At 45.9% G+C, this 26,685-nt stretch overlaps 2 long non-coding RNA genes across 3 annotated transcripts; one reads left to right on the forward strand and one right to left on the reverse strand.

The window, feature by feature from the left end:
* The first annotated feature begins 295 nt into the window (after positions 1-295).
* LOC136790410 (uncharacterized) lies at positions 296-4,930 on the forward strand. Its single transcript, XR_010830296.1, has 3 exons — positions 296-2,121; positions 3,177-3,305; positions 4,050-4,930. It is a non-coding gene; the product is annotated as an uncharacterized lncRNA (long non-coding RNA).
* Positions 4,931-15,025: 10,095 nt separating this feature from the next.
* On the reverse strand, positions 15,026-25,484 carry LOC106048823 (uncharacterized). 2 transcript variants are annotated; one of them, XR_001214291.3, is made up of 4 exons: positions 25,281-25,484; positions 17,044-17,158; positions 16,110-16,259; positions 15,026-15,399 (listed from the first exon to the last, which is right to left on the reverse strand). It is a non-coding gene; the product is annotated as an uncharacterized lncRNA (long non-coding RNA). The 2 variants fall into 2 exon arrangements; XR_010830295.1 differs by lacking the exon at positions 25,281-25,484 and adding an exon at positions 17,915-18,194.
* Between the last annotated feature and the right edge of the window lie 1,201 nt (positions 25,485-26,685).

Here is a 26,685-nt window from a genome sequence, read left to right on the forward strand (position 1 = left end):
GGTGGCCCCATGGGGCCGGGCGCCCAGGAGCTGCTCCAGCTGCCTGCTCCGTGCCTTTGTCCTGGGAGCTGCAGTGCCAGAAAGGACCTGGTCCCCAGGTCGCCTTGGGGTTCTTGGAGGGCATTTATCTCCTGGGGAGGGCAGAGGTTTGGGATGCCCGTGGGTGCACGGGGTGTCTGGGCCAGGCGGTGTCTGGGACTGAGCTGACCGAGAGGGTCAGACTTTCCTCTGGCTCTGCTTTCCACTTCCAGGCCACTTTGATAACACAGGGAACAAGGATGGAGAGGGATGAAAAATGAACTCGACACCTGTCGCTCGCCTCTAGGCAGGACCCAGCTGCAGCCCAGCCAGCTGCTGTGCTTGCAGCTTTGCTGCTTCTGTTTTCCTGAGCCGAGGTGCCCTGAGTTGTTTAAGCCCTGTCCTCCTTCACAGCTGCCCTGTTAGCAGCTTTATGGATTGGCAATTGGTTTTCCTCTGCATTTCAGGAGCAGCCTTCCTGGAGCACCGTCCTTCTGCCCGCCCCGTCCCTCATGGAACAAACTAGAGCTGAATATTTTCAAACCACTCCCCTACCGCTGAGGGAAGCAGTGACATACACGGCTCCTTACAATAAGCAGAGAGCGTAAAAACACTTAGCAAGCTCTTGCCTAGACAAATACAAAGCAGTGAGCCCAAACTTTCCAGCTGGGTGGGTGGTGCTGTTACTCTGGTGTCAGGGTGGGCTGGGTGCCAGAACTGTTTCTCCTCTACCTGACCGAGCCCCTGCCCGTGCACTGTACAGCCTCTTGCCATAAATCTCCTCACCATTCCCCAGTTTATCACACAAGCACGAGTTGTTTGCACTGTGTGCTGCCCGGGGAAGGTGCCCAGTCCCCAGCCCCAGCTGTCTGTAGGACCAACAGTGGGGAAACATCAGTCAGGCCTAGCATATGATGAGGCTTGACAGGCCTCATGGCTCACTGGGTCCCTTCAGCCATGGGGCTGAGTGAGCTCTTCACGATGCTCTTGCCATTGCTGGGGTGCCCCAGGAGGTGGGAATCACCAGGACAACCTGGTGGGCCTGGTTCCCATCTTCTTCTCTCTGGAAAGGAAGGGAAGGGAAAAGGCATCGGGAGCAGGCCGTGGGCTGGGTGAATAGTCCTGGAGGCCTGTGTCTGGTCTATATATGAGCTGTCAGTATAGTGTGTGAGATGTGTATGCCTCAGGAGCTCTCTGAGTGACACACAAATGTCAGAGTAAGAGCAATGCAGAGTAATAAGCGTGGAAAAGACCCACAGCGGTAGCTGTCCTGTGTGAACGCCACCTTGTGAGCCGCTTGGAGGAAGACTTTGATAGTGGAAGTTGTACCAAAGGGAACCAAGGGGAGTTTTGGGATGGGATGTAGGAAAGAAAGAAGGGTGGTGCATAATGTCCAGGCCTGGAGAGGAGAAGGAAAAGTTAAAATGCCACACAAGGAAGCTATTCATTATACTGGCTTATGTGTGTGGTGGCCTGGGGAAGAATTATGGTTGCTCTGTGGGGATGGGGCTGAGGTGACAGTAACAGCCCAGCAACTGTGTGGCCCAGTATGAAATAACAAGCTGTCCATGGATTTTAATCACTCTGGGAAACATCTGGCTAGGATTACTGTGTCCATGGCCAGAGCAGCTCCATTAGCCGTCTCTTCGGGGAGGGAGAACCAGCGGGATGGCCGTGGTTGGCATGCAGGGAGAGGCAGGGATAATGACTAGAGCGAATAACTCAAAGCAGGGGCCTCCCTCAGGACCTCCAAGAAGCACTCTGTAGGACCTCCCTGCTCTGCATGGACCACAGAGGCAGGCCAAGGGGCCTCTCCTCCTGCCTACAGCATCGCAGCATCCCCCACCAGCAACACAGCCCCAAGACACCCAGGCAGAGTGGAAGGCAGGGGGAGCGGCGTGCCCCACACCATCCTACCCCATCCCACGTGTCTGTCATCAGACACTGATGCCTTTGCCCCATCAGCATGTGGCTCAAAGTCTTGCTCCCCTCACAGATTTATTCATCCACATGGGTGTCCAGGGGAAGGGCAGCATGAGCATCAGCAGCAGGTTGCTTGACCCCAGCTTGGTCTGAGCAGTACTCGAATTTTCAGGGTGCTCGGTGAGTGCATACTGTGGTAGCCAGTAAATGGTTTCCATATGCTATTCATGTTCTTATTGTTCTTCTGACAGGTGATACCTTTTTTCCACTGAAACGGTATCCCCTCGTTGGCAAGCTGTGGGTCGGTGAGGGGGAGATGTGGTCTGTTCCAGTTAATTCTGTAACTGCGATCTCACTGCTGACAGAAAGCATTTGGGAAGCTTCTTAAGCAACCCTAATGATTTTACATTGTGTACACCTAGCGGAGCACTCAGCCTTTCCAGCTCTGCTGGTGCGTTAACATGTCATGTAATGAAACTATTCAGCCGAGATTAGAGGAAAGCTGGAGGAGCAGACAGTGGGGAATTGGTTAGATGCATGGCTGTGTCTTCCTGACACTTATATTACCAGGGTCACAGAAACAGGCAGAGTGGAGCATGAAATGACTACATTACTGTTAATTTATTAAACAAAACAAATTGATATTAAGCAGTCTAAAAGAAAGAGTACACATCTCTGAAAGCCAGCTGTTGCAGCACCACCCTCATGTACATAGACAGCAGTTTTTTGCCCCAGGCTCCCAAAGCACACCTTGGTCCAAACACTGCAGCTCTCAGTTTGCAGATGGGTGTCAGGATGGCAAGATTTACTTGTCCACTGCCTGTCCACAATCTGAGAGCAATATCGGGCCTTGGGCAGGGTTTTTGCGTGCCGGTTCTATGCTGTACCTCATCGGCCACACTGCTGCGCTTGCTAAAATGAGCAACAAATTACCTACTTAAAAAACACCCCCCTATCCAACGATGTCCTTTCATTTCAGACAAGGATTAACATTTCTGCACAGCAGCCCTCAAAAATGCCTATAGCTCACTAAATTGCAGTTGAATTAGATGGCAATTTCTGTTCCCCAACAGAAGCCTCCCCCATGCCTCATTATTAATAGTTTTCAAATGCTGAAGTTAAGTCAACAAAATTGCAATTGTTTTCCCCATAATCTGCCAGCCAAGGGAGGGAGTATTTATGCAGATATTGCTTGCAGTACTTGAGAAAATGTTTGTTTGTGGTTTTTAACACAGGACTGCAAATTTCCAGCAGAGCCCTCCTGGGTTATTTCACAGTCCTATGCATCGGGATTTCAGCGGCGGTGGAGGAGGAGGAGGACAACCATCTGCAACCCCCACAAGCACCGGGCGGCTTTCGATCCTGTGAGTCACTCCCACTAGGTTCAGGGGACTGCGTTTGTAAGCACCACTAAAAATTCACATGGGTTTCAATGTTTTCCCTGGAAAGTCTTTTAGGGAAAATTATTTAGAGAATGGAGAGCTTTCTCAGCGCTGTGAACAGAAGAAATTATCTTTCTTTTGTTCATTCATTCCATTTCTTCCTGCCTGCCTTCCCAATCCTCCTTTACTTCCTTTCCCTTCTTTTCCTGTCTTCTTCAATACAAATAATTGAAAATCTGTCATTTTGGAATTCCTTTGTCCCTTCAGAAGGCGCTGAGCAGTGTTTCCAGAATAGCCCAGCCTGCTCTTTCAATCCATAATTCATCATCCTAAATTGTTGTTCACTCGCAGCAACCCTGAACAAAATGTTACAGACGCAGCATAAAGAGAAGAAATCAAGCAAATGGAAAAGGGACAAAAGGAATAGTGGCAAACCACAAGGGTATCTGCAAAGGGAAATAATTTAATCCAAAAGGCTCCTCAGCTCCAATGGAGGTGTTCACTTGTCTGTTTTACATCCCGGTGTTGCCATTTACATTTCCAGGTAATGAACAAGCACAAAATTAAGCTCCTCATTTCAGCTCTGGGTGTCTACTGTGGCAGAAGAAGTCCTTCGTAATGCTTCACGCCATGACTTGATGGGTGGAAACACATGGGGACAAGACTGAGAAAGACAATAGAGAGAGAGTTTTATGGATTGCAACCTCTAATCTGTTTTAACTTTAGGTACATCAAGCTCTGGAAGCTGTGATCCAGCATCAGCTCCTCTCCATACTCTGCGAAGTGCCACCAGCTCCAGCATCAGGAGCAGAGGGCTTCGGCAGGATCATTAGAGAAGACAGGTAAAAGCCAGTCAGGCAAGAAAGGATCCCGAGAGCTGGAATAATTGCATTAATAACTACAAGTCTGACTGCCTGTTCCCACTCCCATTGACGTCAGTAGGGAATTTTACTGTGACCTTCAGGGAAAATAGGATCAGGCTCATTTTTGGGATGAGCAGATCAAAACCTGGTACAAAATGCTTGTACACGTGATTGCACTGGGACTTGAATCTTGTTTTGTTTTTTTTTTTTTTTTTTTTTTTTTCTGATGTTCCCATGCCGGGATGTCCAAGAGATTAGATTAAAAGAAAAGATTTTAAGGTCCCCCTGACAAGAGAAATAAAATGGAGAAAGCCATGGAGTTAGTAAATACAGTTATTATCCATTCATCCCACTTATCCCCTTAGGCGTGTGGCATTTGGATTAGTGTTGTGCTTTATATACACTGGTTTAAGTTAGTCTTGATGCTTCAAATACTGCCAGCAAAAAATAAAATAAAATAAAAAATGGTAAGCACACTGGAAGCCTTTTAAAAGCTTGCTCAGCTGTGAGAAAGAGGGGTTAAGTCCTTGATCCAACAAGGTGTTTAAACATATGCCCCTATTTTAAGCACGTGAGTGGGCCCATTGATTTATACTTAAGACTCCTGGGCCCCAGGCTGGGCAGTGCAGCGATGCACGTGCTTGGCTTTCCACTGGCGTAGTCCTGTGACTTTCCTAAGGAAACTCATGTGCTTGGCGGGGCCAGGGCCGAAGGGGGATTCTCCGGGAGGCGGATGGCGCTGCAGCAGGGCCAGGTCTGGAACACAAAAAATTTCCCAGGTCTGTGTCTCTGGCTCGGTCACCACCTCTCTCCTGGCTGTTTAACTCCGTTCAACTATTTGTAGCTTTGGGATAAGCCATAACAGCGAGAGAGTTCCTCAGAAAAACAAAACAAAACAAAAAACCCCAACAACTTTCATTCAACATTTTGGCACTTGTAGCTCTGGCCTTCACCAGACATGGAAAAGAGAAGATGTAGCCAAAAAGTTTAGTCTTAAAGGAAAAGATACTATAAATGTGTTTTTAATCAGGGAGAGGAGTTTTGGGAAGCAGAGAGGAAACAACAATTTGGGTCTAATTCTGTTCCTTCTGGCAAAATAGCCCCCCCCCCCCCCCCCCCCCTCGCATGAGATCACTAGTGTGGCTTTTCTCCAAGCTGATAACAGAAGTGCCTGCCTTGTATGCCTTGCTCACATGCTCAGATAAACCCTCAGCCAGATTTGGGGCTAGGAGGGATTCTCCCCTCAGGTCGGAGGGGCTGGTTCGGTTTCCCCCTCCTCTGTGGGGTGAAGCCTGATCTGCTCCCCCAGAGGTCCTCTGCCAACCATCTTTCAGGGGCCTTAGGTGGGAGCAGCCCCAGGATGGTCCCTTCCCTCCTCAGGTTTGGCCCTAGATCTTAGCGGTGTGGAGAAAGGCCTGTTACAGGCAGTAGCTGCTGGGGTGTTTGTGGGTGAATATTATCACAGGAAGGGAGTAGGGTGGATACAGAGCATGTGGTCTGTTGATTCATTTTGACAAATATCTTCTGACTTGCTGCTAATGCACAAAGCAAGCTCTACTTTCCAAGCAAAAGCAAGTCTTGGCACAGGGCATGGTGCTAAGTCCTTGGTGGGAGCTGAGCAGCATGGGCACTTTGAGCAAACCATGCAGGGAAATACCTGCTAGCTGCAGGAGGAGGCAGGGACGCTGGGGATGGAGGACGACGGAGATGTCTGCAATCCCGTTTCCTTGGGCCTTGCCCAAGCCTCTGCAGTTTGTTTATACAATAGTAATCCCGAGCACTTCACGTGACAGATCCCTGGTGATTCATTTCAGGGGAGTTACGCTGATTTACACTGCTTGAGGCCTTGGCCTATATTTTCCAAAGGATCCTCCAACATTTCCTGATGAAAAATACCAGAGTGGTCTAATCAGCAGAGGGCTGGATTACCACGGTCTGTGGGCTTGGATGTGCAGAGCTCTTCTTCCCCCAGCCTTCCCCGGGGAAGCCTCAGGCACAAACCATCTTAGTAGGGGTGCAGGAGGAGACCTGGAGGCACCGGGGAGCCAGGACCTCATCTGCTGGGTCTCACCCCTACCTGTGGTACTCCTGCTTTCAAAAGCTGTGGTGCACCCCGCGGTGGGTACTGGATTTAGACATTTTGATGTTGATTATCTCCTCCAGTCCCAAACAGCACCCCAGAGGCAGTCCCCTCCTTTTGCCTAAATGAGGCAGAAATGAGCCAACAGTGCATTAGAGCCTGCAAAATCCTACTCCCTGAAGAAAGATGAAATAGCAGTTGGGCCGTGACTTATTCTGCATGCTCCTGTTGCTGCGCAGCTCAGAAGCGGGGAACTGCCCTTGCTGGTGCCTGCCAGGGGGAACCATTTGGCAGGAGGTGGGAAGAAGGAGAAGAGACATGACTTGAGAGGGAAAGAGATGCCCTCTGCGCTGCTGAACCCATCTCTGCTTGTGAGCAGGCCCTGCAAGCTCCATCTCCCCCAGGCTCCTACTTCCAGCTGTGGCCATCATGCGTACTCCCTTCACCACCCTCCAGCTCCTCGTCCAGGGCTTCCTTCCCCACAGGGCACTGAGCTCCTTTGAGGTGGGCCAGCACAAGGGTAGCCAGCAACTGAGGTTTGCTATCCATCGGGGAGAAATTTATTCCCTCTGTGTCTGTGGAACAACGGGGAAAGGGTGCAGGAGGAGAGAAGGGCTGAGGAAAGGACAGAATACAATCTAAACCAGATTGTTCACCAGGATTTTGAAGCCTCTCTAAACCATGTTATTAATACCTTGACAAGGCTTGCTTACTTTCTTTTTTCCTGTCTTTCTGTTACAGGATTGCAAAACTCTTTTCCAAACAGACTTATTTATTTCCTGTTACTAAAAGTAGCAGAAGTGATTTATAAGCACACTGGGGAAGAGGGGGGCACCCGAAGAGAAAAAAACAGCCGTCCTCTCCTCCACCTGTAGCTGAACTTCCTCCCTCCTCTGCACTCTCCCACTGGGGCTCAGGCACACGAGGGGCTGTTGTGGCTTCTGCAGGTGCCACGGCAACTTGATAGCGTGTCTGGGCTCACAAAGAGCCCAGCTTTGCCTTATTCAAGGCAAAACACCCCCCTTCTTGCTTCAATAGCTGGGAAAGGCTGAGGTGCTGAGTTAGGAACACAACCTGCCTACATGCAGCGAGGTTTGATCTGGGCTTCGCTGCTCTGTTACAAATTTGTGTTGTAGGCTTTCACCTGGAATTCATTTTAACGATTACATCATGCAAGCTCTGGCAAAAAGGAGTTGATAACAGAAACATTGACTTCACTTTAGCTAGAGCGATGAGAGGGCAATATTGCTGGCTGTGATGATTTAATCTTGCTTGGGCTGTTTTGTTTTCGGAAATCTCAACGTCTTCCTTGGGAGAGGCAGCAGCCGAGGGGACCCAGGCCTCAACCAGGCACTCAAATCAAGAGCAGCACATTCCTAAAGGTGAAGCCCACTTCAGCCTTTCTATATCTCATTTCACCTTTTGGTCTAAGACAAACGGGACTTCACCACCAGGCCTGAGGAGGCCTGGCGTTAGCTCCTGCTGACTATGACCAGGGGCATAATTCTGCAGCCCCTGTGTTTGAACCTTCTCCCACCATGTCCCTGTGGTGTGAGAAGGTTCAGACCCAACTGAAGAGGAGTTCCTGAGGGGAAATGAGTGCCCAGGGAAGGGTTTTGTCAGGCTGCAATAGAAGTTAACAGCAGACACTGCACCTGATGAGGGTGGGAGGATTTTCTACCTGAGGTTGGCAAGGGTACGCTAACGAGTATCATCTGAATTAGGTAACGATGTGCTTCTGTGTAGGGTTGCCTAACTGTCTTGCTGTGCTTTCAAGCTGAACATATGTTTTCAATTATTAACATGATTAATGGGAATGAGGTGACTTGAATCCCAATGAGCTCTATCCTACCATCGCATGCAAAGTCCACAATATGGTAATGTTTATGCAGTGTGGAAGTGCACAATTTGCTCCACTGGGAGGGCTCTTCAGAGGTACAGGTGCCTAACCATCAGCAAGTTTAGAGATCCACCGTTAAAGCCACTTTCTGTATAAGTTCCTGGGCAGCTCTTTGGTAACATGACCTGCTCATGAGCACCCATGCCCCAGTGGCTCCTGCCTCTGCCTCTCCAGGAGGACAGGGCATGGAAATTGCCAAGAGCCAATTACAGTACTGTCCTGGTCTGGTCTGGGTTTTGGTCAGGAGCCCCAGAAGAGCTGGAAGACTTGAAACCATCTTCCTCCCGTCATCATCTGGGACAGACTCCAGGATTCATAGGTCTCCAGTTCAGCTGAGACTCTCCCACTGTTTCATGGGGACTCTAAACCTCCCTGTCCCTTCTTGGCGGGCAAGCTTTGCTAAGGTGTGTATTATTTTTATTACCCTCTATGCCTTTGGGAAGGGAATAAATAAGGTTCAGGATGTGGAACAAGAAAAACAGACTTGAAAATCCTTGTATTGTTTAATTCCTCTCCAGCTGCCAAATCCAGAAGTCATCCATATACCTGGACCAATTTTTCCTCCATCAGTTAAGCACTGGTCTAATTCCTTCTGACATAAATATATATGTCACTCACCCAAAATCTGAAATTCTCTCTCTGGAAGTGAGTCACTCAGCCCCTCACAAACAGAAAAACGTTAGGTAGAAGCATGTTTGTACAGGATAAATGTATTTGCTGAAGATCCAAGCCAGAAATGAACGGAGGAACACCCTCCTTCAGATCAACAGAAACAAAGCAGTGCCATGAGAGCTGCAACTGATGAAGGCAGACAGTCCCATCAGCTTGGGTCTGGTGGCTGAATGAAAGTTCTCTTTTAAACTTTCCTAGGATTGCTAGACTTCTAAATTTGCTGTCTCTTGCAGATTCTGTGGGTTAAGATGAGGATAAGTTCATATGACATTCTTTACGTCAGCATGATACAGATAGGGGCTTTCTCCTCTGTCTGGATGCCTATTTTCATGGATTCTGTAAGAAATAAGTTAGCTCCAGGTGTGGTTGAAGCTGCTAAAAAGGTTAGGAGAGCAAGCATGCAGAAAGAGATGATTTCATAAATCATTATTTCCATGGGAAATGTGACTAAAAATTGCTATACAGTGCAAGTGCAGATGGCTTTTTTGCCGTACCAGCAGTGTGCATGTGTGTATGCAGATATACAGTATCAGTTAGCATAGAGAAGCTGCGTGACTAAATCTCCTTTTCAGTTTTGAAATATTCTCTCTCTATATGTACATATGGGTATATACACATACATATAAATGACATATCTTCCTGTCTGTCTCTATGCGTGTGTGTATATGTGTGCATTTTTCTGTCAAAGCACTCCATATATATTTAGGCGGTGTACAGCATTGTCAGAATAGGCTGGTATGTGATTACTTGTCCTACTGCACTTCAGACACAGCCTTGTTCTTCTCTGATTTACCAAATCAAACAAGTAGACTGCGTATTAGGACTCTTAAATTCAACCACTGAAAAGAGGAGGGAGTGCATATTATTGCATGTATGCAATAGGTGATTCCCAGTCATACAAAGGTTGCACACATTCAGGCAAGAGACAGATACATAATGCAAAAGCAGTAAAACCATCCTGGCTAAGGACCTGATGGCCACAATGATTACCACAGTCTCGGTACCCACATGCTAAGGGACAAAGTCACCTGTACATTTTACCTCTTTCTGGGAGTAATTTTACTGTTAGCAAGCGCAAAAATTCATGTTAGAGGAATGATCTGAGAGTGCTTGCGGGTGGAATTTCCATGTGTGACTGTAGCTGGGATCTGTACAAATAAAAACTTGCCTACTAATAACCTGCGAGTTCCCAAACTATAAAATACCTATAATTGAATCTGAACTCACAGCTGTTTTGCTTGGGCAAGCAGACGTGCAGAAGTCTGGAGCGACACCAGTGAAGTGATGGCGCATTGGCAGAAAGCATGGAATGGACTCACCGCCGCTGTTCCTTGGGGTGTGCAATCACTAAAAGGTTGCTGTCAAACAGTACCAATTTTTGGCAATTACCAAGGGTGGTGATTCCATTACCCATCCTCCGAGACATCCAGTTTTGCTGATGAAGGGATTTTTGAAACAGAACCTATATTTAGGGTCAGTCGGGGTCTGAAGGGATTCCCACTTTCTGAAGCTGCCATTACGTGGCGCAATGTATCTGCGGGGGGCACCGCTCTCGAGCTGCCAGCATGGGCAGAGGAACAAGAGCCAGAGCCCCCTCCTCAGCTGAGCAGAGCCTTCAGCTGATGGCCGTGCCCTACCTGACCACGCGTTCTTCTGCCCACAAACTTGACAGCTGCAGTGAATTTTAAGCGGAGTCAGATATTGTTTAACAAGCAAAGTTTACTGTTTTTTTTTTTTTTTTTTTCCCCTGCTTCTTGCAGGTTTCAGGTTGTAAACAGTACTTAAACCTTCCCATTTGAATGTTTTAGATCTACTTTTATACCTGGGTGGCAGACCCTCAGCTCGGTAAGGAGCACTTTGATGAATCCCCATGCATACATAACATAAAAGGCACAAAAAAGGCCTCAAAATCACTTCTGAAAGAACTGTGCAGATTCGACTAAAATATAGAGGTATACCGATAGTAAAGTAAAACTTACAATTGTGTGTTTGTGTTTTGAGATAGAATGACAGTGATAACACAGCATTTGTTACTGCTGCACTGCTATTTATATGGGTCAAAGTCAGCCAGTTCAGACAGAAGAAAGCACTGTGGAGTGTTGGGGGGTGGTGGTACAAAAATGATAGTTTTGCTCTTGGAAACTGCATGTTTAGAACATTGCAGCAGGGGACTGGTCTCATATTTTTTAAGTACATTTAAATTAAATGTTTGTTTGAGAGGTCCATTTGAATAATGCCCCCAAAAGCCAGTAGCTGCTCATCAGAGCCAGAGTGGAGAAGTGTTTGGTACCCATCGTCATAGCCCCCAGTGGTGTGTGCTACAAGCCTCTGATGCATGGAGGGGAAGAGTGGGTGCAGATTTGTTGAGGTGCAGTTCTTCCAGAAGTAGTAAATTGTCGCTCGGAAAATCGTGGAACTTGTGGAAGAGAGCCAAGCTATTCCTGAATTTCAGTCGAATTTGTCAAATCAAAGATTTCAAAATACCTTGTGTTCGTGGTTTTAAAGTTGAATGTTTTGCTTGGGGAAACCTGTGGAAATCTTCTTTATTATTATTCCTATTAAAGGATGGCATATTTTGAGATGGAAACAAGCTATTTTATTTCAAGTCAAACAAAGTATTTCAGGAAAATGCATTACAGGGGCTGATATTTGTTTCACAAAACCTCTAGTTCATTCTTGTTCACTTTGGTTTGACCCCACATTGCACACCATGCTGAAAACCCATGTGCTGCAAGCCCTGGACCCAACTTTCTTCCAGCTCCACGTTTCTCATCCCAGCCTTTCTGAGCTGGTGGGATGTGTCCTGACACAGGTGGGACTCACCTCTGATGGGTGGGTGGGGTCAGACAGCTACTCTGCTGGTGTACAGGCTTTTTGGAAAGAGCTGGTGGTCTTCATCTAGAAGATCCCTGGTTCCATCCCTTGTCCAGATGTACCCCAGAAGCTGTTGTCACCTGGTGGAAACTCACTTTCTGAGATCCACGTCTTCTGGTCATCCAGGTGGTGGCTTTTATGTGAGCAGGGTGGGCAGGTCAGAAACCATCTTAAGGAAACCTGCACTATAAAGAGTGGGGGATAAACATTCCTCTCTGCGGAGAGATGCAAGGCAAGGCAATAACAAATGCTTTTCCAGCAGATGGCTTTTGTACTTCCTTTTTGCTCTGTTACATACAGAATAAATTTCTCAAACTCATTAATGAAAATCTCACTTGGTCCTCTGCAAATCTCACTTCGTTTGTGAAGTGCAGTCAACTGTTCTGAGTAAATATTTATTAGACACTAATACACGGTTCGGTATTTTCTAAGTGTATCTTCCAAAGAATAAAACTGTGCTACTCATGCACAGATCTGGCCTATGCACAAGTGTCTTATCATATCTAATCCTCTTCATTTCTCTATTCCTTCATTACAGGTTTTCTTCTGGCACTTGATGGTATGCCTTAAACCTGATTTAAATGTATTTGATTCAGAGACGTTTGCCCATGTGATTCCTGTCTGGATATAGTATTAATAACAGCTACACAATATTTCATTATCACAGCAGCAGGGGTGATACGATCCCGTGGCTTTATCCTACTCCCAGATGAATTCTGTGGGAAATCTCCCATATCTCTGGTAGGAGTAAGCCTGAGTCCACGACAATCGCAAGTCATCATGATCGCCCTTTGAGGTGTGTGTTGAGGGGCTCGGGTGCCTGGCTGAGTCCTCAGGGATGTCTTGTACTTTGTGCCACCCCAGTCACAGGTGGGGGCCAGAAGCCAAGCCATGGGGATGGCTGGGTACTTGCTCCAATGCAGCAATGCTTCTGCTTGCATTAGGGAGGGCAGTGGCCCTGAGCGCCTGCCTGAAGTGTCTGAATTCAAACAGACAAGATGTCTATCGATGGCGAGTAGCTCCCAGTCTGAGGTGCTGATTTGTGATGTGAGATGCACTTAATACCAGAGTGAAACAGCTGGCATTCACCTGCTCATCCGTAGCCCCGAGTCATTTATCTATCACCCATTGAACAGCGTTTTATTACTGCAGCTTTTTCTTTTGTGCCTTACACTCACATTCAAAAGAAAAGTACCGATCCACAGAAAAATCTCCCTTGTCAGTATCCTGTGACTAGAAATCCCTTGCTTCACTGCAGCATTTCTGAACAGCAGGAGAAGAAAGGACAATTTCTGAGACTGATGTTGTTCCATCAAGGCTTTTGTGCCTTTTGCGCTCATCCAGCCTTTTTATTTTCCCCCAGTACTCTCTCACAAATAACAAGTGATACACTGTAGGCAAGTCTGGCAGGTCATCGTGATGCAAAGGTTAGACTGTATGTTAAGGGAAGAATTCAGATGTCTTTAATGCTTCACTCATTATCCCCAGAACACCACCAGTTTGGTTCATGGACCTGCACTATAATCTGCCTGATAACTTATACACTATTTGACCTATCACAGTCTCAGGTTGTTGTTTTTATTGCTCTGGAATGTTTGGTTAAAAGTAATAGTTGCCTTACTATAAGCTTCCAATGGAAGTGTATTTCGCTGTGCTGAAGGCAATGACCTGTATCTATGGGAATTCCATACACGAGTTGTTTCCTTGTATCTTTTTGGTTATGCTTCAAATTTTGTTATTGTTATTTATTTATTGAGCATTGCCAATGCACTCAGTTTTGTACACTGCAAAGGAAAAGCATACAGTGCCTGACTCTCAGCCAAGTTAAACTGGCGTGTTTTGCTCTGGTGAGTCTGAATTTCACTCCCTTATCTTCAGGGCTTACCATCAAAGGGTTTTGCATGGGTGTATTAAGTACCAACCTCTTCTTTGTTTCATTTGCTAGCTCTACATTCAAACACCTTAGGGGATCTGGCCTTGCTGAGAAACTGGGACTTAAATCAGCACCAGTGGGAACTCCAGAACCTCATTCCTAAACCACACTGACCTGCTTTCCCTTTTATTTTCTCTCATTTTTTTATCCCCCTTCTTGCATGCCGTATCTTATCAGAAGCCAACACCACAAGGCTTCTCTTATTCCTTTGAACACAAAACCAAACTTCTCATGGACGTGAATAGCACATGATCAGGGCTTTTGGTAATGAGAGCTGTTATCCAAAAAAAGTTAGCCTTCATTACCCTCTTCCTTCTCACACCCCTAAACATCGCTCACCAAGGGGCTGTGAAAGGTCCCAGCCTGCCTGGGGGAAGATTATTTCTGCGTGAGCTCCTCAGGGAGCATCCACAAGGCTGTACTGCAGGGTACTGAGCACAGCTTGCAGTCTGTATTACATCCTGCGTAGCTGTAGTCCTACTGCTGTTAAAACTGAGCTGGCTTAAACCTAGGTGTCACATCAGCTGCAGCTGGACTCATCCCAGCTCCAGGGGCATGAGTCAAATCTGGGAGCTGATAGGAAACGTGACGGCTACTGTGAGGACATCAGCCAAAAGCAGTTAATGTATAAGCAAATAGATCAGCAAACAGCTGAGGAAACACATCCCTGGGTGTAGTAAGAAAAATAAGCGGAAGAAAGGATAGAATTAGAGAATAGGGCTGGAAGAGAAGGAATGGGGAAGAGACTGAAAAAAAAAAAAGAATTTTACTGGGAGTTTATTTTTCTTAGAGGAAGCTGGGAGGGAAATTTGGGGAATGGGAGGAAAGAAACTAGAAAAATGATGCGCTGTGAAAAGAAGGATAAAAAGGAAGATATTGAAGGAGGTTAAAAATGTTAATAACAACATTTTGAAGTTATGGGATGGGAAAAATCAGCAGTGAATGGAAGTAAAAAGCATGTAGAGCCAGACTTCGTTGTTGTTATCCACAACATCTTGCTGTCTGGGTAAGCCAATGAACCCAGGGGTGTGCTCTGCAGGGCAAAGGGCTGCTTGAGAGGAGGGAGCAGAACCGGGCAGGAAGGTGAGGCAGGTGGAGGATTGGATGGCTGAGAAAGTGCAACAGAAGAGACAAATCCATGTTCCTGTAGGGAGGCTGATGCCAGGATGCTGTGGAAAGAAATGATGATTTTTTACTCTCAGCAACACGCTGAGAGGCAGGAGAACGGGCAGGTCTGGGGGTGGCTCAATGGTCTGCCCAGGAGTCCCTGCCTTTTGTGTGCAGGTGCGAATCTCCCTCTTCAGAGGTTTTCTTGAGCTTTTCCCTGGTGGCTTAAGACTCACCTGTGTGCACTCTGCATTGACTTCTCCTGATGCTGCTCACTGATGTCTCTGAAGCCCAACAGCATGTAATGAGCAAATTAGAGTTCCGCCAGGCACCTTCTGTTTTTCTGACTTAAAGTCTTTTTTGAACTAAAAAAGCCTTCTGAAAATGTAGGCAATTCCACTTATTTATTTATTTATTTGCCTAGGAAAAAGAATTACTGTGGGAAAACTTCTACATTTCTCTTTACTACCTCTTCACGCAGGTTTGGCTGTCTGTCATGGCCTGGGGAGGATATTCTCCAACCATAACAAACGCACTGCAGGAGATGCAGGGAATGTCTCCAGTCTCTTTACTTGCACCGGTCGCACTCCTGAGGTTGCCATCCAGCTTTATGCTCTGTGCTAATTGCATTGCTGGGGTTCTGGGGGCTGTGAACAAAATCATTTGTAAGAGCCACTGTGAAACAGGGCAAATCAGCCTGCATGGTGCTCCTTCCTCCTGCAGCTAAACTGTTTCTCATAATTTAAAGTTATCTTGCACACGGTGATACTGCACCACAGTCTGCAGCACACAGCAGAGACCCAGAAAACCATCGCTCAAGCTACTCCCTGCCACTAAGACAGGGAGCAGGTATGGGGATGATGGTATCTTCATTTCCTTGCTGCACAGGCTCTCCCGTGTTCTTGTGCTGCGTGGAGGAAGAAGCTTGGTCCTTTCCTCCAGGTCCCTGAATCATAATCTGTTACAGGTCCGTAGTGCCATGGGAGGGGGGGGCGATTTGTTTGAGGGGGTACTGGGCTTTCAGGCTCTGGCAGAGACATCTGTTTTACAAAACTCCTTGCCCAGAAGCTTACAAGGGATGAAGTGGAATAATGCTGTGAAATCCTCACTTCTTGGGTCTGGCAGGCAGGGCGGCAGGACTCACAGCAGCTGAGGGCTCACGCAGTACCTGCACAGCAGCCCATGGATCAGGCTGGGGGCTGCAGCATCCCAGCCGCTCAGGCTCTGCCTTCAGCGGGTAGAGATTGGAGCCTGAGGGTTTTCATGGGCACTCAGATGTACCCATGCCACACAGCTGTGAGTACGTGCAGTGTGCTGGGGAAAGAAGGGGAAATGCAACCCCCCACACAACACTCACCATTGGGAAACCTACATATGAAAACAGGGAGCAGAGTTAGGTGATGAGAATGCTCCCATCTTGTCCACACGAGCGTGATCCTGAATTCATAACTGCTGGAGTGTTGAAGAGACAGAAAAGCACCTGCAGCTAAGCTTTAGTTGTGTGCAGCTGAAAATAAAAAGGAGTTGGATTGATAAGATTAAGAAAGTTGAGACACTGGATGAAACCACTGAGCCTATGTCCCTGCTCCAAGTGGGATCAGATATACCTGTAGTACTGCCAGATCTACTCCTAAAATCCTCCACTAGCAGAGAGTTCCCAGTCCCCCTAAGGATTAGAAGCCAGCGTTGGATTTTTGGCCAATATCTAACTTAAATCTGCCATTATGCAGGGTCTAGTTAATTCTTTCTTGAAAAGTGTTCAAAGGGAATAAGTGGTCGTTGTCCTTTCTTGGACAATCTTTCACATACTGGTGAACTATTATCAAATCTCCCTTCGGAGCTTCTAGAGGGACCAACCTAATTATCTGAGCTTCTTTCTGACAGGTCACATTCTCTAAATCTCTTATATTCTTGTTGCTCCTTTTTAAAGCCACCCAGAACTAGATCCAGTTCTCCAGCTGGGTGAAGACCGTTGCCTTGCAGAGCCAAATAAATCCCTGTTGCATATGGTGCTCATGTAATAATACATCTCCATATGATATTTGCCTTTCAGATTTACCTGCTTTGCTTGTATTTGCTTTGAGTCCTACTGTAGCTCTCACATCCTTTTTTTGCAGTCCTTCCACCTCATCTGTGATTCTGCATTTTATATTTCTACATTTGATCTTTCATTTTTTTTCATGCAGTGCTTTGTACACGTTGTTACTAAATTCTGTCTTGCTAGTTTGGGAATATTTCTCTAATGTCTTGAGGTCATTTTGAATTCTGATCCCATCTTCTGAAGTACTTACATCCACTCCCACCTTGGTGTCATCCGCAAATTTTATAAGTGCACTCTCCACTCCATCATCTCCGAGGATGGCAAGAAGGTACCAAGCCAGGTAATAAAACATTCTTTTTTAAACCCTGCAAAGATAAATAGTGAGTTAAGCTTTGATAAAGAACACTTAAGGGTGAAAAAGGTGTAAGTATATCTTAGATCTATGACTCCTAATCCCTACTTGTGTGGATAGTTCACACGTGCTACATAGAGGAGTAAAGATTGGAAAAACGTAATCATAATTTTTGTGAGGGGCTTTCTTCCCTTACCAGCCTAACTGCAGATGAAAATGGATGCTGGTAAACAGAAGTATGAAAGGAGCCATATTGTACAGCACAAGATACTACTAGAAAGAAGTTTAGTATTCAGGGAATATACAGCACTAAAACACTTGTCAGTGTTGCAGTATTTTGACATATAAGTGGGACACATCTGAAACCTTATCTTTGCCCTCCATTGCCTGGTGCGAAGAATTGGCACAGTGACAGAATTCATCTCGCTCAGAAGTCAAGATGTTACAAGAGCCATCTCTTAAAAAAAAAAGGCAAAAAAAAAAAAAAGCAATACTTCTGTAAGTCTTACATCCCTGGGTTGGCAATTGCGGCATCTGTACTTTCGACAAGTCTAGGAGATGTTGTCTGAACTCAAAAATGCACAGTTTGTGAACTTGCTCTCTGGGGACATGTCAAGAAGCATTGAATGAAGAGGATACTTTCATTAGCCTTTGGGATGTTGCCCAAACCGTTGTCAACTTTGCCACTGCTCAGATGATTTTCCCATCTGTGTAATCAGTTGACAAAACAAATCTTTTTGCTTCCAGAAAGTATTCATCCTGCCTTTACCTGATGCTGTTTTTCCAATGTAGGGTTGTTTTCATGCCTGGAGATCAAAAGGGAACAATGAGATGAAAATACAGTAAATTTCAATTGCATCTGTTTTTGTTTTGGTTGGTTTTTGGGTTTGGGGGTTGGTTTGTTTGTTTGGTTTTTTGGTGAATTTAGTGTTTCTGAATGGTGCCAGGTGAGCAGCCTCTGTACTGCTGTCTTTCTGGACAGCAGATACAGGATCAGTGCAGGCTTTACGAAGGCTCTCGGTAGGACTGAGAGCAGTGCACTCCTTTGGGTGAAGTCTCTGCAACAACCGACAGCAATTAGATGAGAAGGGGTGACTGGTTACACACTGGAAAGATGCCTTGGCCCAGCTGACTTGTTTGTTCAGGCTTGTCTCAGCTCTAGGTAATGTCACTCTCCATGAGGAATTCAGAATAAAAGCAGATCTCTGGTAGGGTTTCCTACATTAAAGAGGTCGTTCTCTGAAGAATGTATTCCTCTGGAATCAATACAAGGTCTGGAAGGAGAAACTCCTGTATCTGGTGAATCTCAGTGCAGATCTCTCCTGTGTGTAGAGTTGCGAGCCCTTTGGTTTTTCATTTCTTTGGCTGTCAGCACATTGACTCCTCTCAGACGTGTATCAGCTATTACCTCAAGTGCCCATCAGGACCCTGCTTCCTAGGCCAGGGCAGTGGGCTGCGGGAGTCACAAAATCACAGGATCTCAGAAGAGTTGAGGCTGGCAGGGACCTCTGGAGCCCACCTGGTCCGACCCCTGCTCCAGCAGGGACACCCGGAGCAGACTGCCCAGGGCCACGTCCAGGCGGCTTCTGAAGATCTCCAAGGAGGAGACTCCACAGCCTCGCTGGGCAGCCAGGGCTCCGTCACCAACACAGTACAGAGCCCTATCAGGACTTCTTCTGGCACTCCATTTTGAGTCTTTTTTTCTGTGCAGCAGAGCTGTACAATTTTTCAAGACTGAAAGAATGGCATGTGCAGACTGACCCTGATAAGTATGTGAGATCTGAATCTGTTCGTGTCTTTCAAATGGAAACTCCCCATCTTTCCTCTCTCTCTCTTCATGAGCGATGATGTGAGCTTGTGGCTGATCAAATCCAGCAGCTGAAGTACCAGTGGGATCCTGAACGTATTTGGTGTCCCATCAAATTCTTTGATACAGCTATACAACAACTCGATGTTTTAGTGAGTAGAGTTAAAAACCAGCTCTTATGGGTGTATTGGGCCTGCCGATGTTTTCTTGGCTTTTAGAGCAGAAAATCTAACTAAAATAATAATTGTAAGAACTGCCTCATTTTTTCCTGTTTATTATTGTTACTCAAGCACATGGTATGCCTGAAGGTAGGCTAGCCAAGAAAGGAGTGTAGACAAACTAAGAGCAAGCAAACACTATGGAGAGCCAGCAGAGAGCATCATGATCCAACCCAGGAAAACTCCAGCTGCTGGGTTAATTATTGTTATTTAGTCACATGCCAGAAAGCATGTGATTAATTGCAGCAAGAAAACGCACTGCCCTTCGTTGACTTTAAAAGGACTCTGCTTGCCAGGAAGAAAGACAAAATTTGTGAAGTTAATAAGCTGAAACAGAAACAAGGAAGCAGGAGATAAAAGCTGACAGTGGTTCTGCAGCAGGTGAGGCTTCCCGTTGCATCCAGCCCCTGCCAAGATCTCATCAGAGAGCAGGAAAACCATGACACCCAAGCATGGAGGACGTTGCTTTTGTTCTGGCTGAAATCCCCTAACAGTGGCTTGACAGAGCCCTGGGGAAGGGCAGGAGCCAAGGGAGATATTTCTTGAGTTCAGGGTTTCCCCGTGGTGTGTAGGTGTGTGCCTGGCTAGCGTGCTGTGACACGAGTCCCTTCCTGACGGGATCCTTGCCTTCAGGTGCGGCGTGCGCAGCTTCACACCGCTCTGCGCTCTCATCAGCAGGAGCTCTGGGTCTAAACTGCTCCGGGGCACATAGCAGGCATGAGCCTGAAAGGGCAGATGACTCAGACAAATCAGGCTTTAGGTACGGAAATGCTGGGCTTGGCAGAGGTTCTACTGGTCAGAGGTGGCGTTTCTGCTGGTGCAGTGGGAAGACATGTCCCTTGTGCTGGGCTGTCCCAACACAATCGGGATATGCTAGTGTGTACCCATGCAGAAGGCATGCCCTCTCTTCTGATTCTCTCCTCCTCTTCTCCCTCTCCCTGGGAAAGCTGGTTCTGTTTCTCCACTTCCACCAGTTTCTCCTTGTTGCAGAGATGTGACCTTTTGCAGTGTTACTCCCAGTTTACACCAGTGCGTGTGAGATGACAATCAAAGTCTCTTTCTCTCAGACTTAAGGAAGGAATGACCTAGCTGGGGACTTTCTGATGCCAAAAAAATATTATTTCAGTAGTGAAGGCCTCATTTACACCTGCATGCACTGGAAGTTTTCAAGTAAAACTAATATCATTATATGGCCACCTCTCCAGTGGTGCACGTCTCTCTCAGTTCAGCGATAGTTTGGAAAGGCAGAGAAATCAGTGGAGGATACTGCAGGAGAATGAGAAAGGAAAAAATATCTTCACCTCAGTTCACAAACCTGCAGATCTTCAGCTTACAGAAACATGACAGAAAGGTCTTTTGTTTGCTGTTTGCCTTCTTGGAGGAAAACACTTGCTACTCTACCTGAAACTCTTGAAGGGACAAAGGGCATGGAAAATACACGGTCTCTGTGGTACAATCGCAGTTTCTCTTTTAAATTATTTCGTGTGGTAGGCACTGGGGCCAAGTTCATTATGGTTCAGGAGTGTTACATAGAGGGTGGATCTGGCTACCTCTGCTGGAAGTGGAATGCTGTAAAAGTAATTTCTCCTGATTTGTTGGTTTTGGCCCTGTTTTCAGAAACAATATATTTCGTGATTTCAACAGATGATGATAAAGGTTTGAAGCCAAAAGGGTCATAAAGGCTACAAGGGGGTCAATTTCCAACCCCTGTGGTGAGTGAGCCTATTTACTGTCTGTTCCAAAGTACTGAAAAATTATATTTGGGAGAAATCAATATATAACTTCTAGAGGGTATGTGAACTGAAACATCTATGAGCATCTCTTTCTTTCTTACATGAAATATGCTCTTGAGTGTGCTACAGAAGACCTGTGTAATTTGTTATAATGACTGTGGGATCCAAACAACAGTTTTCAAGTTGGCAAATATGCAAAAGAACATGATAAAGTAATCTGTTTACTGATAATATGTGCTGTGTGAAAATGCTACTTTTAATTCCGCTATGTAAAATATTCCTGAGCAATATCTGAGAGTACAACCTATAGTGGTGATAAAAACGCATCCCTGGGGGTTATTTGTTTAGCCACGGTTGTAATGCAAAAAGCAGACACAGTGGTAGGGCAGGTGTGAGTGCAGTGGGATCCTTCGCCAGGCTTGGAGGAGTCTCTGGAAGTGTGCACCACTGCTGACCGTCAGGCTGTGCTGTGCCCAGGGTGGACAGCGGGGGTAGCTTGCTGCAGGCAGCACGCCGGTTTTGAGGCATGGGCTCCACTGAGTGTGAGCCAGCACTGTGAACATAGAAGAATGAGAAGAAATACTATATATGTATGTATTAAGTGAATCAAAACCATCTGAGCTGTACTCAGCTTGTCTGCTACGGCACCTCTGGAAGTAACTCGTTGTCAGTGATTTAGGATGCTTCTCCAGGAAATGGGAGACCTGCTTTCAGTGGCTTAGGATGAAAGCACTTTCTTTAACACCTACTGCAAGGGAAGTGGGGAAGAAGTAAGGAGATGTTTTCCACTTTCCAGCTGAAACTGAAGTATTGCATAGCAAGGAAAGGTCTTCTCTGGCTGCCCTTCTGAATCACGTACAGTCACAGAAGAGAAGCATTTACAATACCTAGGTTAAGTACTTGTTAAGCGTCATTTTCTCCCAGCCGTCTGTACAAGAAGCCAGGGTCTGACATCCTGGGGACCTGGCCATCTGAATTGCTTACCATTCTTCTCACTTCAGGTGTTTCATTCAGATAGTCTGAGTATGGCCCAGTAACTTTGGAAAGAAAAGCGCTAATAGCTTCCTTGAACACTCAGCTCCCTTCCTACCACAATTCCATCATTCCTCTTTCCATTTTATCTTTCTTTTTTCCCTCATTCCCTCGCATTTCCTGTGCTGAGCTGATGACGGTTCCAATAGCGAGGAAAGACTTTATTTAAAGAGATAAGCAAAAACCGCTTCTGGCAGAACAATTTGACTTGGGGAAACCTCTTTCTTCGTCTCCAGGAATCTTACTGTAGGCTAATTTAGCATCAGTTTCTGTGCTTTGTTGTATCATAGATAGATAGCCTCACATTACTTGACTGTAGCCTTACTGATCTCGATTATGAGTTTGAACAGATAAAGCACCAGCTGAGATTACAGAGCCATTGTGTGAAGTGTTCATATTCGTCTTTGTCGCTCAAAAATAGACTGCTGTATTACGCATTAGCACTCAGTATTTACCCCTAGACTCAAGTGCCTTACAGTACTATGGCTGCACACCACCACGATGCAATCGTGCTGGAGAGGAAAGGATGGAATTTCCTGCCCTGTCTCAGACCATAGATCATCAGTCTTTACCACTCCTGGCAGCAATGAGGAATCCAGCATGACCTTAAGAATTCAGATAAATGCAGCGAGCAGGGATCAAATTACCTCAATCAAAGGTGAGGTCATTGTTTCAGCAAGTCTCTCTCCACAGCTGATTCTCTCCTCCATCTATCATCACCCCCCTGTGAGAGATGCTTCTGAGCCATATCACATTTTGAAATCTGATCATCAGCCTCCAGAATGCCACAAGAGGTTTGTTTTGTGCTGCTGAAGCTCAATGCAACCCGCTAAGTGACTCAGCTCAGGAAGAATCGCTGGCAATGGGACAGTAGTTTGTGCTGGCTGCTGCCATCTTTAGCAGAAGGCCGACCAAAGGCTGAGTTGTTCTTTCTTTGTCTTCACCACCCTAGGAAAAGGATCCGTTTCCTCTGTTCATAAAACCAAAAAACTGCAAGGAATGTTGAACCTTCAACTTTAATAGAGAGGAAGGACTTCCAGATTTGGATCGTTTGCCTTGGAAGCACATGGGCTTAAGCTGATACTGTAAGCCTGTGAGAGAAAATACGGCATTTGCCGTATCTGCATTGCGTGACATAATGCGTCGATTGATCTCTGGTGGGGAAACAGCATAAAAAAAACCCCTGCTACCAGGGGAAAGAGTCATTGCTTCGTGCTTTAAAACCAAAGGTGCTGCCTTATCAATATCGAAGTCTGGGTTGAGACGACTTTAGCTCTAACAGGCCTGAACGCATTCAGACCTTGCACGGCATGCTCCGTGGTCAGGCAGGATGACACACTGTTTTCAAGGTAAAATGCGCATGATACAGTATTTGCTACTTGGGGTTTTAACAGCTCAGATAACACTCTTGGAGGGTTGAAAGATTTTCTGGAAGTGAGCCACTCTAGAATGCTATTGCCAGCACGTCTGCCTACTCTGGGTAGCATCAGAAACTGTGCTGAAAAATTAAACAAACATAGTTCTTGGCATCTAAACAGATGGGAAAGGACATGTTGACTCCCAAGTCTTTAGCTGAGGAGGTAGGCTGTTTCTCATTGTTACCACTGTGCAGTGAGGAATTGCAAAACACCCACATAGATTTTCAGACCTGCTAGCTGCACTTAACCTTTAATCCTGCAAGTACTCAGCCATGAGCATATAATTTTAAACATCTGAGTAGTCCGACTGACTCCGATGGGAATATGCACTGAATGAAGTTAAACATTTGCATAAATGTTTGCAGGATCAGGATCTTTCGCTACAAATGCAATTCTTTCAATACAAACACAAGCGCAGCTCAGGCTGAGTATGCAGCCCAAGCTCTCAACGTACTAATAAACCTATATCCCTGCAGATGTATTTTACATTTAATGCTAATGTGTGGTTCCTATGTCATAACACATCTTACTAATGAGTTTCTTGAGAGAGAAAGAGTGATATACTTTCTGACATAACCGCATGGTTTTGAAAAACTATAATCTGAGATGGATCAGTAACACATCAGCTTCTGTATATCAAAGAGGTTCCAGACAGCTTGATTGGAACTGGGGCCTTTTAAAGTCTTTAAAATCTATCTTCTGAGTTTTAGTTCTGATCTGAACATCCTCATTCCTGTCTTTCCAAGTGCAAGATTGCTTGCATGAGTAAGGAACTGACTCACTTATTCCTAAAGGTGAGGACTACTTTCCGTTCCCACTGCTGGAGGATTCATTTACCTCTGACTAGGTCCTTTAACTCCAGAAAAGGATGAGCAATTTTCGTGGTCTTTACTTACAAGAAAATGAGCACTAACATCCTGAACTAGACTCTGATCTGGGCTGTACCTGTTTTTATACCTGCTCTCAAACGAATACAGTGAGCTAACCTCTGGTTTACACCCTAGCTAGCTGGATCAGAATTTAGCCTATTGAATCTAGGTGTCCGCATTACAGATCAAAGGAAAAGTTTTGATGATTCCTTCTGCAAATGTCACCCCTATTTGTACTCTCACATGATTGATCTCCCTTTTGTTTAAAGTGCTGTGGTTGATACAGAAGCATTTATAATCTGTGATTCATTCTAGCAATGCTGCTCTTAAAATATGCTAATATTTTCTTTTGAAATGCGCTGGAAAAAAAACATTTTTAAATGTCTTTTTTTTTTTTTTCTTGACTTCCTTGCTTTAATTGAAATGGTTGGGTTGTGTTTTTTTTTTTTTAGTTTTGCTTTGCTGACTAAACATGTTAAGACTTTTGAGGCAAAGAAGTATGTGCATGCGAATGTGGCGTAACAGAACAGGCAGCTTTTCCTAGAGTTAAAGCTATATAACATTTTCCATTCTAAACTTCTGTGCTTCCTGTGGTCGCTGAAATAAAAATACTTTGGGATGAAATCTTCTGTCTTTGGACTTTGTCCAAATGTGAATATTTTGGAAGGATCTGAATGAAACTGGTTCAGCCAGTTCAGAATATCAGAAGAGTCAAAGACAACAACAATTAAAAAGTGTTTCTTGAGCTAAATAGATCCTTACAGCCTTTCTTGAGCATTTCTGCAACTTCATCAGCAGACGGCTGACAAGTGAACTCTGACACGGAAGTAGCCTTCCTTTAAAGTAGATGTGCCTTTGCTTGTTCAAGAGGAAATTAGTTTTGATTTGGCTGAGTTATAAACCTTTGAAAACTGTGATTGAGCATGTGCAGTGGATTATTTCGGTAAGCTTGTGAAGTGTGCAGCTACAGAAGGATTTTCTGTACATGCATGGCTGGTTAATTTTGCTGGAAAGGGAAAAATCTATCTAACCACACTGCTAAAAATCAGTGAAAATACCTGAGGCTTCAGGAAGACCTTTGAAGGCTGTCTCAAGATCTTTTAGGCTGTGTAAAGGGCAAGAAAAGATTCTGTAGGCTTTCCAAGGCATTTAAAGAATAAGTGGCCTGCAGAATTTGTAAGGTTAAATGGGATTATGGCTCCAGAATCGAGCACTTTACACAGCCGGGTGTGTGATGTTTTCTGTGTGGAGCCATGGAAGGAACAGCACCCTCTCCCCCAGCAGATCTGCCTGATGAAGGAGTCCCCCAGCAGCAGGAAGCTGCTTCTAAAAGCTGATGGCAGAGCTTAACAGGTTGGAGTTTATCAACTTGTTGACAGTCTTGGGCTGCTGAGACTGCTCCAAATTACATAGAAAATGTTGCTAATGAAAATTTAGCCTTTGGGGTGGCGTGTGTGTGCGCCTTTTTAGACACGGGCTTTTGCAGTTACTGTTGCTCCCTTGCATCAAACATGCTTTGGATGAATCAAAAAATCTCATCCAGAACATCTGCGTGTCTCCTGGCAGCCCATACTCTCCAGTGTACCTCACTTCAATAGATGCCAGTGGTTCGATTCCAAAACTTGTGTTTTGCACAAATTGGGTGTCTCTCTCTAGCTCCCTCCAGAACCAAGAATCACAAAGATGAGTTTACTGAAAGAGTCATCTGTGCTGAAGAAAGATCTCTCTATTTGGCACTTCCTGAAGGAGTACTTATCTCGGATTTCTTCCTTTGTCTTTATGTCCATCTCTTCTTGCTGTCGGGGCCCTGGCAGGTAGGAAGACACGTGGTTATTCTCTGAAATCCTTGCATACCAGACAACTTCTGTCCAGGCTGTGCCAACCCTCTCACAGCTCACCTCCCTGGGGAGGCTGTCAGCACAGCAACTGTGCCGGTGAGCAGGTGAGCTTCTGATGCCATTTCTTTGGGCTGCTGGATCTTTTCCTGCTAATGCAGCAGAATTGCCACCAGGTCTAGCACCAGGTCCATGCTGACACCATCCTGACGTGGCATGGGTTCGACTTGTAGTGAGGCCATCGGTGCAGACGGACTGGTGGAGGCCTGACGTTGGCATGGACAGATGGAGCACAGAAAGGTGGGGTTTGGTCAGAATGGGCAGCGATCAAACAGCCTATTGAGAAAACACGGTGAGATGATGGAGAAAAACTTTGAAGTCAGGAATGTTCTGCTTTGAGTGGATACTGCAGATGCAGTTGTGGTGGTCTTTAATCATTAGGGTTAATGACGTGGTGTTAATCATGTGGTGTTCTTTAACCATTAGCCTCTTCCCTTTTGAGTTTCGTGTTCTGCTTTCTCGACAAGAGCACCCAGACGACCCTGTATCAACAGCGCAGCCTCTAAGAGCGGAGCCCCACCAGGGCAGAGCCAGCAGAGCCACCTTTAGCCTGGCGTAGGGACAGTGG

This window comes from Anser cygnoides, chromosome 3, assembly GCF_040182565.1.
Source record: "Anser cygnoides isolate HZ-2024a breed goose chromosome 3, Taihu_goose_T2T_genome, whole genome shotgun sequence".
Taxonomy (NCBI): Eukaryota; Metazoa; Chordata; class Aves; order Anseriformes; family Anatidae; genus Anser; species Anser cygnoides.